Source organism: Aricia agestis, chromosome 16 (genome assembly GCF_905147365.1).
Source record: "Aricia agestis chromosome 16, ilAriAges1.1, whole genome shotgun sequence".
Classification (NCBI taxonomy): Eukaryota; Metazoa; Arthropoda; class Insecta; order Lepidoptera; family Lycaenidae; genus Aricia; species Aricia agestis.
The window spans coordinates 892,986-906,543 of record NC_056421.1 but is presented as its reverse complement, the minus strand read 5'-3'; the positions used below and the strand labels follow the sequence as shown (position 1 = coordinate 906,543).

The 13,558-nt window shown below is 36.3% G+C and overlaps 3 non-coding genes across 3 annotated transcripts; all 3 read left to right on the top strand.

The window, feature by feature from the left end:
- The first annotated feature begins 2,845 nt into the window (after positions 1-2,845).
- On the top strand, positions 2,846-2,917 carry Trnap-ugg. Its single transcript has one exon. It is a non-coding gene; the product is annotated as a tRNA-Pro (tRNA).
- Positions 2,918-6,256: 3,339 nt separating this feature from the next.
- On the top strand, positions 6,257-6,328 carry Trnap-ugg. Its single transcript has one exon. It is a non-coding gene; the product is annotated as a tRNA-Pro (tRNA).
- A 5,972-nt stretch (positions 6,329-12,300) lies between these two features.
- Positions 12,301-12,372, top strand: Trnap-agg. The gene has a single exon. It is a non-coding gene; the product is annotated as a tRNA-Pro (tRNA).
- The last annotated feature ends 1,186 nt before the right edge of the window (positions 12,373-13,558 follow it).

Genomic DNA, 13,558 nt, shown 5'->3' with positions numbered 1-13,558 from the left:
GGGGAAACGTAGGTGCATGAAATTTTGCACAGTTATATTTTTTAAGGTGAAGGAGTGCATCGAACTAATATTATTTTAAAATTATACTTTTATCATAATTTTTTTTAACAAATAAAAATATTACACACACTACAACACACACACACATGAAAAATGACAGATTTTTGAGTGACAAGCCTATACATACGAATTATACTCTTTTATTTATGGTTGAAGTCTGTTGACAACAAGTTGACAAATTGAAAATGGATTTTAGTTTTTTTTTATTGAATCTGAGATACTATTAGACAATGCTTACACGGCCAGTCTGAGATCAGTTAAGTCCCAGAGACAAGAGTTGAAAAAAATATGATAAAGTCAATATTTTTTACAAAATATAGGTAGTTAAGTAGTCCTAATGTCGCTGAATAAGGTCGAATTTCGACCATTGGGCGATCTCTAGTTTTATTAAAATCGCTTTGAGTGTGAAGAGATAGACATATAATATACTTATAGTTAATAAAATCTGGCGTTACTTTGCGGAAATCCATAGCTTAAAATTTAGTATGTTATTATTTTTAGCAATATTCCGCGAAATAAATCTCAACCTGTAAGTAAATGAGTGAGTGTACGCATAGGCTCCTCTCCCACACTGCCCATGTGTACACTCGCATGCAAGAACCTGCAAACACCACCACCACACAAGAGATAATGTTAGCAAAATTCGTGCAAGGCATCTCAAATGACAAACTTGGGGCGAAACATGGGGCGAAACATGCATGTTGGATGCATGTTTCGCCCCATGTTTCGCCCCAACACCGGAGCATCCTCAGTATGTTGACTCTACGAACAACGACTGCTTCCGTCTGCTTGACGGACGTGTCAAGCAGACGGAAGCATATTGATGCCATAAGTAGAGATGATAATCTAGAATTTTCTAGGCCGATCTAGAAATTCTATCAATTCAACTCCTGCATATCGGACGATCTGTCCCGTGGGAAATCGGACGCGACAGGAACTTATCTGCAATGCATCGGATCTTGCTCAGTTGATCCTAAATTCAATTTTTTTCTGACGCAGTTGATAATTGCGTTTAAAATACATATACTGCCGTAATAATGCGCGGTTGTAGCCTCAAATTTGAGGGGGCAGAAGGGGCCAAAGAGTGTACTCCTTGAGAGGATTTAAATCTAAAAATAGTATGTGGGTTAAATAATACATTACTTACTAAAATAATAATAATAGGTAAACATTGGATAGCTGTAACTTATAGTTCGCAATTGGATATTTAACCCTCCGTGTACTAGGTGACTAATCTCGCCATGCTGTACTAGGTGGGGTATGATATACCCCAACAATAAAAGGTAGTTAAATCTGAAAAATAGTTCTTCATGATTGTAAAATAATAAGTAATATATTTAAATAACTAATAATGAATTGTTTTATATAAAATAAATTCAATTTTACATATACATTTTATAAGCAAAATTACAAAAACTTGACTTTTTCTTCAAACTGTAAACTATAAAATCTTTTCTACTGTACAAAAATCAAATGGTACCTATTACAATCAAATTCTTCAGAATTTCTAAGACTATAGTATATCTAGTTTTAACCTATTGAAAATATAAAATTAAAATAAATAATATAAAATAGATATTGATCACTTAAGTTTCCGTAATATTGACAGTTATTTAGACACAAAAATTTGTATGTCACATACATAATATGGACATATAATATATTTTGCAAATGTGCCCAGTATTCCTACTATTATTATAGGGCATATCCGGTATCCCTGATTTGATCTTCATTACTAGCCGATTCTTGTTAGGAATTCATTAGCTCAGCGTTACAATCATCATCTTCTTCGGTCAGTGCTCAAAAAAAATATTTTTTTCAATAACCAAGACATTTTTAATCTAAACCTATACCAGAAAATAATATTTCATCAAAATAAACAAGTCAATAAATAAAAACAAAAGTGATTAAGTATACTTATCTTTTTTGCTACGTGCTGTACTAGGTGGGGTATGTGATACCCCAGCGCACTTTAAGCACATGCCACAGAATTGGTGACAAACATAGGACTCATTATTTGGCAGGAATTAAAGCAGCATCAACGTCTCATTTGCAGCTACTGAGAAAACCAACTCGCACGCTTTATTCGTTTAAAAATGGTATCAATTTTCTGAGCGCTGGGGTATGTCATACCTACAATCTCATCAATCAATCATACGTGGGAGAGTCATGCTTCGGCATGAATGGGCCGGCTTGGCTGGAGAAATACCACGTTCTCACAGAAAACCGGCGTGAAACAGCGCTTGCGCTGTGTTTCGCCGAGTGAGTGAGTTTACCGGAGACCCAATCCCCTTCCCTATTCCTTTCCCTACCCTCCCCTATTACCCTATTCCTTCTTAAAAGGCCGGCAACGCACCTGCAGCTCTTCTGATCCTGCGAGTGTCCATGGGCGACGGAAGTTGCTTTCCATCAGGTGACCCGTTTGCTCGTTTGCCCCCTTATTTCATAAAAAATCTATATGTAATAAATATTATAAATAAAGATACATAATATTATAAAATTAATAAGCAGTTAAAATTAGCAAGTGACTTTACTCCTCAGATGGATATTTTACAATTATTAGCATTTAGCTACGGTTACCTTCTCTTCAAGATTTGAAACTAGTTCTAATCTTGCATGTTATTTAATGACGTGACGTCACGTGACATTGTATGTGTGTGTGTGTGTGTGTGTTTGTGTATGTGTGTGGGTGTGCGTGTGTGTGTGTAGGTGTGGGTGTGTCTTTGACGTCATACTTTCACTTAGACGAAGCTATTCTGACCAGTATTGAATGTACTCATCAGCCGGCTCGTTGGTCTAGGGGTATGATTCTCGCTTTGGGTGCGAGAGGTCCCGGGTTCAAATCCCGGACGAGCCCTGCTTTTACCACTTTTACTTTAGCAGAAAAGTTACCGATTCCGTACGGGGCATTATTTTGGTTGAAACCCTATTAAGGTGGCATTAGAATGTAGTATTAAATTTAGAGTCTGTTTCACCGCTTACTGATCAGTGCCGGATAGGCTATCCATAACTTATGTGACAAAATATAGAGTATGGCTATCCGGCACTTATCGGTTAGTGGTGAAACAGCCCATTAAAATATTATTGAAATTATAGTTACTAATAGGAATATTACTTAGCGGATACGACCAATATTTGAAATTTAATTTCATCAGCATTCAGAGTAAAAAGGTTTGCCTTTTTCAAACTCTACATTTTCGCTTCAGCCGCTTCTTGAAATTACAGAAATTGCAGTAATATTCAAAGAAACGTGGACTTAAAACGAGTATTTGCTAAAAGATTACATATCAAAATTCACCCCAACCATACTTTCATAATAATATTATAAATGCGAAGGTGTGTCCGTCTCTCTGTTACCTCTACACGTCCAAACCACTAAACCCATTTTGCTGAAATTTGGCATGGAGATATTTTGAGACATAGGACACTTTGCATCCCGGAAAAATGTACGGTTTCCGCACGATAAACGAATTTTGATGCAACGGAGTTGCGGGCGTCATCTAGTAATGGGATAAAACCCACGAACAATAAAAACTAGTAGTGGGGGATTGAAAATCAGAGGCTTTTTTATCATGTTTATGAATGATACATTAAATTATTTTGTCAAAATTCAATCCTTTTGGTTTATTTTTTACTGAAATAGTTCTCTCAACCTCTGACGACCTACAGAAGCTTCGCGACTCCCCATGGAATCGCGACCCACAAATTGAAAAACACTGGTTTAGCTCAACAAACAGGTAGATAATTCGACCGCACTACTGGATCACGGCAATAACTGCCATAATTACGGCGATAATGGCGGAACAACGCACATTCATTACACAAATTAAACAATTAAACAAAACGCTGTTGACTGATATGACTGTAATCACAGCGACCGACCACTGAATATATGTAGCATTGAAATAGAAACTCTCATTTGGTAGCTCTAATTATGATTCCAGTTACTGACATAAACATGCAACGAAAATTGTATTATCAACCCGACAACCAACTGAAAGTACGATACGGTTACTGAAATTTAGGGTCAATGCAGACTGCATTTCTAAATTTGTATGGATTTGACAGACTTCGTGTGACGTCATGCAAATCTGTCACTTCGATATAAATAATTTAGGGTGCTATTTAAACGGTTAGAAAAGTATTGAAATATTTGTGAGCAGAAATATGTAATTGGTAAGCTAAAATTGATAGTTGGACAGCAACTTGTGTTCAGCAAATATTTGTAAATCAGTCTGCAATATATTATTAATTATTATATCATTCTGAACAGCAGTATTTTTTTTGACAGCTGAGTATTTATCAAAGCTGCAATGAGTGGCCTATACTTAATTAAATTTTGGTAAGCACTCACAGAATAAGCAAAAAATTTTGGATTTATTTTTTTGTTTGGGCGCGAGCGAGCCCCCCTTTTGTTTTATGACGGTCGCCGGCTGCTGCCGCAGCACGCTCGCTCGGCTCCCTCTGTGTTGTGGTCTAAGTTCTAACCTAACCTACTTTTGGACTTTCTGTGATTTGTTTTTGTTTTGGCGGGGGGCGGGCCTGCTTCAGTACCTATCCGTGGTAAGTAGGCCTTCTGTTAAGTCTTTATTTATTAATAAAATAAATAAATAAATAATGAAATGAAATAAAATACTGAAATGTTTTCTCTCCTGACCGAATGTATAATCTTGCCGACCAAGTAATTATTCTGTCGAGTGACTGTTTATTTTGCAGATATACATATAATAAAACTCGCTGCCAGTTATGTTTTTAAATTGCTGACCATTGTCATAATTATTTACAGAACACCAATTGGAGCCTGATTTTAATTATTGCTAACAAAATCTTTGTTAGCTGACCAAATGATTTATTAACTGTTTTTTCTTACAAACCAAATTTTTAAATGGCATACGCAATTAATTACTTCTCAATAATTTAGAAAGGCATCTCCACTTCGCGTTGCGGTCTTAATTGACCCTTAGAAACCTGGGAGTGTATTTCGTAGTATTTCAACACAATTGCAACGACCATTGGCTGTCAAAAAGGTATGGACTTATCGTAAATGCACACCCTCAGAACCAAAGCATAGTTTACCAGGTATTGCATACTAGATGACTAGAAAAAGCAATCCTTGGATGTCCTGTCTCGTCTAAAAAGTATCTGCACACCAAGTTTCGTCTAAATAGGTTCAGCTGTTTAAGCGTCAAAACGTAACAGGACAGGCAGTATCTCTCTGCCTGTCCATTTGTTACTTCATCAGTCCGATAGACACGATACACTTTCGCATTTAGAATATTAAGTAAGAATATTAAGGGCCTGTTTCACCACTTTCTGATAAAGTACCGAATAGGCTATTCACAACTTTTTGGACAGATTCTCCATACTTGATGTGTCAAGTTAAGTGGTGAATTGCCTATTCGGCACTTATCAGGAAGTGGTGAAACAGACCCTAAGGATTGTAAAATCTTATTCCTTGTATTACTAGTAAGCTGTAAGCATAAACCAAACCATTGGTTTGGTTTAAATCCAAAAAATGGTTTGAAACCAAAAGATTCAGCCAATAATTCGCCAACATACCAACGACCATTGCCACAATCTCCGTCAGGACCCCCGCAGCTGTCAACGGACGCCCTCATCATTTCGATGTCAAGTGATCGACAGTAAATTAAAAATTGTCCGCCAGACCCAATCCAGTTGATTGCCGTCGTGGCGAGTGTTTACCCGATTGCTGTAAATGGGTTACGTCACTTACGTTTTATTGATAGCGTGTAACTAAACTAGCTTTTTATGAGTTTTTACTTTTTAGCGTTCAGTGATGGGATTTCTGAATTCATACTTTACTAATATTAAAAATGCGAAGTGTGTCTGTTTGTCCGTCTGTCTGTCTGTAGGTTACCTCTTCACGCCCCAACCGCTGAACCGATTTTTCTGAAATTTGGTATGAAAATACTTTGTGTTATAATAGGACACAGGATATTTTCCATCCCGGAAAAATGTACGGTTTCCGCGCGATAAACGAATTTAGCCACAACGGAGTTGCGGGCGTCATCTTCTTTCTGAATATTCAGATGTTTATGGTGACATTTGAAACGTTATAAGTTATAACTGATAAGTGATAACATACTGAAACGTACGAATTAATAAAAACTACATAATATTATTACCACATAAAACTCCTGTATGTGTAAATTAGTTTCATATGCATCTGTCAGTTGGCTCGTTGGTCTAGGGGTATGATTCTCGCTTTGGGTGCGAGAGGTCCCGGGTTCAAATCCCGGACGAGCCCTGCTTTTAATGTAACGATTTTAGTAAACGTTATGTAAAGGTAGGCTTTGAAGCTTTTTCAGACGATCTTTACTTTTCTAGTGACAAAAGTTTTTTTTTTAAAGAAAATATCAAGAAACAGCTTATGACCGACTGACCACTGCCCTTGCAGGCTTGGAGATCTTACCACTAGATAAGTTTCAGATTCATTCTCCATCCTTGAAACCTCCAAACTTATTGGCCTCCGGCAACTAATACAACGGAAAATCCATTTTACGCTTATTCTAGTACAATTAGTGGTATTTATTCAGCAGTGTTGCCTTAGGATCATACCCACATGAGGCGTAACGAAACGTAACACGACGATGTTTAATAATTAATAATTATAATGGTACAATATAAAATAAAATATAGCCCTAGTATATCCCACAACCTGTACATTTTGTGGTACACTTTATGCAAAAACCATCACGCCTATTGATTTGTGCTTTAAAAATTTACGGTAGTAATTTTTATTTATCGTCAGTTTAAATAGAAGTCTTTGTTATTTATATGATATGTAGATGTGTTATCATCAGTCAATCAAGGTGTGACGACGCGAGCCCTCACAAAGCTCGGCTTTTAGCTAGTAATTATTTGTATGTCAAACGGAGTTACACTAACTTTTCAATTTCATATTATTTATTGTTCTTAAGCGCAATACACATTAAAACAATTTGTAACGTCTTGTTTCCGTATGATTTAGCTCCATGCTAAGTATATTTCAGTAATTGCTTAGCAATTAATATGCCACACTGCGGCTTTTGGGAAACTAAAGCTTTTTCAATATAATTACGAGGAGCCGTGGCCCATTTTGTCGAAAACGAATCCTTAGATATTGTCAGAGACTCATCGATGGCCTTGCCAGGAATTAACTAAGCACTTTGTAAAGAAATAAATTATTGGTTATAACTTATAAAATTACTTATAGCTAAAGGCAATTTACTACAACAAAAATTGATTTACAAATTAAATTATATAGGAACATTTTAGGTCCCTTTTACGTCGACATACAATTTTTATAACAGAACGGTGAAGGCCAGACGAGTTTACGGCCTCATTATTTAACCACGAACCCAAATATGTGGCCCATAAGAATGTGAGTGTTCCATATTATGTAACTACATGCTGTGTACCTGTGTAGTGGAATTAAGCCTATTGTGGGGTTAAAATTATATAGTTACTGTTAAAAGGACATATTTGTTTGTTGCGTAGAAAATTTGAAAAACTACTGAATAATTTTTAATAATTATACACTTTAGAGAGCTATAATAACATCACAAGGATAATTTTGCCCTAAGATATTCTACAGGTTTTGAGATTTTTCCTTTGCGAGTCACGGATAACATTACTATTAAAACATACTTTAATAATTTTCTAAGATTTAAAATTCTTGTTTATTCCAATGATTTTAAAGTAATTTTGTATGTTTATTGGATATGACTTTAGAGAATGGGTCCATTCTATAAAGCACTAGCTGCCCGGCAAATGTTGTTTTGCCATAAAATGATTTTTCCTTTTTTTCTGCTTTTCTCTTTAAGTTTTTTCTAATTTTTTTTCTATGGACCTCACGGAGCCCGAGCCCTTTTCAACGAATGCAAAACTGTGGAAATCGGTTGGTGCGTTCAGGAGTTATAGCGTCAGGAACGAAAACCCGGCTTATTTTTATAATATACTAGCTGTCCCGGCAAACTTTTCTTTGCCATATAAAGTATTTCGCCCGTATTATTTTATTGAAGTGACTAAATAAGTATGTCACCATGGCAACGTCCACCGCTATCCCGTCGCACAAACAATAGTCGCCGTAAGTCTCGAGTTGTAATAATTTACTATTATTAATTCAACAAATGCACTTATCAATATAATAAGTACCCAGTAGCCGATTCTCAGACCCACTGAATATGCATATAATCTATATATATAAAACTCAAAGGTGACTGACTGACTGATTGACATATTGATCTATCAACGCACAGCCCAAACCACTGGACCGATCGGGCTGAAATTTGGCATGCAGGTAGATGTTATGACGTAGGCATCCTAAGGATCCAGCTAAGAAAGGATTTTGATAAATTCCAACCCCAAGGGGTTCAAATAATATGAAAGTTTGTATATAATAATACTTCTTAACGCAAGCGAAGCCGCGGGCAAAAGCTCGTATGCATATAAAATTTGGTTGAAATCAGTAAAGCCGTTTCGGAGGGGTACGCGGCCTAACATTGTGACACGAGAATTTTGTATATTACAAGATTCAGATCAGTCTCAGATGTCTGCAAACATCTATTTTTCTTCTATTTGATTGGTCTACATGTATCGGTGGAATTAGAACAAAATTTATTAATTCTTATTGGATTTTGAACACAACTTTCCAAATCTGCTTTACAAAACATTAAACAATCCATCCACTCGCCACGATTTCGCTCATCCGTTTTCATAAAATTGAAGTAAATATCGTTCATGATGTACGATTCTAAAGTTCTCTCTACGCCAGCTCTGGCTAGAGCTTCGGGCTGTGTTAATTTCCGTTTGTTTCGCTTTGTTCTGTCTGTATTAGATTTAAGATGATGTTATCATAGCCATATGGAAATTATGTGCTATAAAAATTTAATAAAAGTTGGAAGTCGTAAGATATATAATTGTAATATTCTGATCGTGTGAAAAGGTAACAGACGAACCTTTTACCTTTTCACGCCTAAGTCACTGAACCGAAATTAATAAAATTTGGTACAGATATACGTTAAGACTGAAGAAGACGACTCACCCAAAATTTACGATTTTATAATTCATTTTTATACTTGTAAATAAGCCCCGTATTGTTTCTTTTTCTAAAATTAGATACTACGTTATATTTCCAAGAATTCGATCTGAGCAAAAACACGATATCCTAAAATTTTCTCGATAGAAAAAAATGACAAAGATGCATCTAATTTTCACGAACTTTTCATTTATTGCCATAACCGTGCATTGAACTAAGTTAATATTTTAACACATTGTATAAAACTCTATCATTGAGAAACCGACCTAGCGGATTTTTAAAATATTGTATATTTATCGAGTTATTGAGAAAAAAACTAATTTGGCGATGAATCCGCGTCGTCCTTTTTCACCTGGCATATGAAAGAGGGGCGCGAGTGTGAAGAGAGAAGGACGATGTTTAATTTTTTGGGTTAGTTTTTTTTTTTTTTTTTTTATTGTTTATTAGGGTAAAAAAACAATATCACAATATAAGATACGTTTACACACAGTCTTACTCTATACATATAAGTAATTGTGATATCCACATCATTTACCACATATATAAAATGTAAAATGTATTTAAGTTTAATTATAAGTAGTTGAGATTTTAACCTTGATTGATTAGCAGGCGGCACCCTAGCCCTACGACATTAGGTCTTGGGATCAGTGACAAGTACCACTAGGGTGCCGTATGCGAGATCAATCTAGTTTACAAACAGTACCTATTTAGTATCATGTAGTTAATTAAAATTACTTTAAGTAATAACGTATAAGGCTGCTTTTGATTTTTACAAGCTTATTACAAGATCAAAGCCAAACAACTAAACAAATTCTAGTATCAAATAAAACGAAAAGATTTACAGGATCTAACAGTTTAAAGTAATACCTAATTACTAGGAGTTAACAATCAAAGCTATGCGTTTGTCTGTGTTATGTGTACCTTGGTTTGCCATTTATGAGTGTGTGGCACCCTAGCCCTGCGACACGAGGTCATGGGATCAGTAACTAAGGCTATAAGTTAACATATTGTGTTATTTTTATATAAATTTTAAAAAATATACAATATGTAGGCACCAATTAATAACACGTGTAAGTGCACAATACCTGCGGTAAGACATATGAGAGTTTGTTTGAGTTTATATGTGTGCTAATTGTGTTTATCATCGTATTTTGAGTGTGTGGCACCCTAGCCCTACGACATATTATTGAGATCTTGGGATCGGTGACGATGACCACTAGGGTGCCGTATCCTGTTTCTGTATATGTTTAACACACTACGCACGAACATTTCGCGAAATATCTTAACAATACAGTTTTATCATTAAGTGACACTAGTGATATTTATTTTAGAGAGTTCCTCTGAGAGCAGTTTTTTAAAAGCAGTGGCTTTATTGGCATTAATATCTATATGGTTAAAGTGTCTGTTGTATAAGGCAAGCATATGATTAGTTGGTGCACGGAGACCTGCATTAGTACGTGATAATCTTGTCGCAAATACTTCAGAAACAGCACGACAAGCTCTTTTGTGTGTTCTGAGAGGCACTCTGTAACTAAGGTCATTTACAATATCGATACAGTCATATTTATTGTGGCAGATGTCATACAATAACATCATCTGAAGTTGCATTCTTCTACATTTTAAGCTTAGTAATTTATACTTTTCTAGTAACTTAGGGTACGATAGGTAGTATAACCGACACTTATATTGCACACAACGTAAGAAACTTTTCTGCACTTTTTCTAGGTAGTGTGAGTATTCTGCGTACATCGGATCCCATATACATGAAGCATATTCTAGTTGTGAGCGAATTAAGGTTTTGTATAAATATAGATATGTACTAGGTCGTTTGAAATCGTTACTAGCTCTTAATACAAAACCGTACATCTTAAAAGCTTTACTGCAAATAGTATCTACATGAGTGTCCAGCGTCAACTTGGCATCCAATATAACCCCAAGGTCACGAATAGTGAAGACTTTTTCTAAATTATGGCCATCTATGGAGTAGTTATGTATTATGGGTCGACGTTTTCTAGTAAAAGAGATCGTTTTACATTTATTTAAACTTAGCTGTAATTTATTGGCATCACAATAGTTTGCAAATCTATTAAGATCCTCCTGAAGCCTCCTCTGGTCATCAGCATTGTCGTTAGTTAGTTGCCCTGTTAAACCTTCGGAAGGGCAAAGGATAGTTTTATTTCTGAAAATATAAGGTGTGGAAACAAATGGCGCAACTTAATTGCAGCCTGCAGACAATAACTAGACGTGATAGTATTTTTAAAACACGAGACGGTTCATTTTTAGAACCAATTTAGGGTCCCAAAATATGCCCGTCGGAAATTGTTTCGGCATTTAATAATATCGATAAAATTCCGAAGAATTCAGTTATCGACCTGATAACATGCGATGTATTGTTAGAAAATAAAATAACATTTATCATTTCGTTATCCGCGGAATTTATGGGGTCGTAAATTTAATATGGCGGGCGATATTTGTTGAAATATTTGTGATAAACCGTCTGCTCCGGATTTCAGTTGCTGAGGAAATGTCTCTTTTCTTTTTCCCCGATTATCGTTTAAGTACCCGGTAGTGGATATCAATTTGTATCTATTGTTTCAGTGGTCAGTTTGTTATCAGATATATCATAATATTATATCCCTTACATAATATTAGTTTTTTTTTTTAAACTTCGGCAATACTAAAACATTTACTTGAAATTTTTATAGCCAAGTTTTTGGTGATTCAATAAAAATTATACATTCGTCATCATCTTGATGAGTGGCAGACGGCAGTCTTCGGCAGAGCGTTTTGCGCGTTCCTTTCTGCCGCGCACAGTAAAACCTGGAACGAACTGTCGCCAGAATTATTTCCGTACCAATACGACCTGCAAACCTTCAAGAAGAGAGCGGATTCCCTCTTAAAAGGCCGGCAACGCGCCTGCAACTCTTCTCATTTTGCGATTGGGTTGGGTGACGGTAGTTGCTTTCTATCAAGTGTCCCGCTTGCACGTTTGTTATAAAAAAAAAACTTGTGGAGCTTGTTTTTTGTTTTTGATTTGAACATAGCAACCGACATTCTTTTCAACCATTTGATGAAATTATGCCACGAATCACGATACGTCACGTCTGTAGCATGCGAGAGAAGTGAAAGGTGTTGCGTGATGGAACTGGTTTTAAAACATTATCAATTTGTGATAGTATATTTCAGTTCTCGCATCAGCTGGCTCGTTGGTCTAGGGGTATGATTTTCGCTTAGGGTGCGAGAGGTCCCGGGTTCAAATCCCGGACGAGCCCAAACACTTTTTTTTACCTAGAACTTACTACTTACATTTTTTCGGAATAAAACGTATCTTATGTCCTTTCCAGGAACTCAAAGTATCTCCATACCAAATTTCAGCTGAATTGGTTCAGTGGTTGTGTACTAGTGTTATTTGGATTACAGTACCTATAGAACTTTTGTGTTCATCACTTATAATTATTGTAAGTACTTTTGTTTACATCTATTTATTAGCAAGCTACCAACGCAAAGTTAAAAGAACATCGGTACAGGCGCTTTGTAAAACAAATTAAAGCCAAATTCATCGCCGAAACGTCTCACAAAACTCGCAAAAGTTATAAGCAGCGCCATGCCTACTTCAAACTCGACAAAGAGATTAAAGGCAAGTTTAGAAAAGTAATTAACGACCACGTGTCCCGGATTCGTTGCCTGATAGCTCCAGATTGTCCTGAGGGTTCTTAGCTCCTGGAATTACCCAAAATATGCTGGAAATTTCGCCTGGTGGTTGATAATGGTGAGGTTAAACCGTCTGCAGATATTTCGGAAATATGATCTGCTCTATCCCCTATCTGCTTCCTAAAACACTTAGGCGATCCATAATAATATTTGTGAAAGTGTGTCTGTCTGTCTGTCCGTTACATCTTTGAGTCCGGGGAAAAAGGACATAGGATAATTTTATGCCAAAATCTGTGCCCGCGCGATTTTTTTTGGCTCAATGGTGTTTCGGGCCGTGTGGACTGGCTCTAATTAATTGTTCTTCCCCTGAAATTCACAGATATTCTTGGTCCCATGAATGAACCATTAAGTCTTAAATCAAATTTCACCGTACGTATAGTACACCGTGAAAATGTCTGCCCGAGATAATTCTGTTAGTAGATCATGAAAGATATATCGAGGGACAATTTCTGGGATAATTTTTACCCCGGGTCCGCTTTTAATTTGATTTTAGCCCAATTAGGGTTAACGTTGAGAGCTCGTTGATATAAGATGGGATGCTTTATGTCTGTGTGATACATATAGTAGAGGGGTCCATGTTGCTTAGTGATTTAAAACGTGGCTCTTTACTCGGAGGTCGTGGGTTCGATTCCTCCGCTGTTTCCCAGTCGTTTGGTTAGGTCAATGCAAGACAAGAAAGACGATCCATGTGACATTGGGTAATGGGCATTTAAAAAAGTTGATTTTTTTAGCGTAAGACTTGTGTAT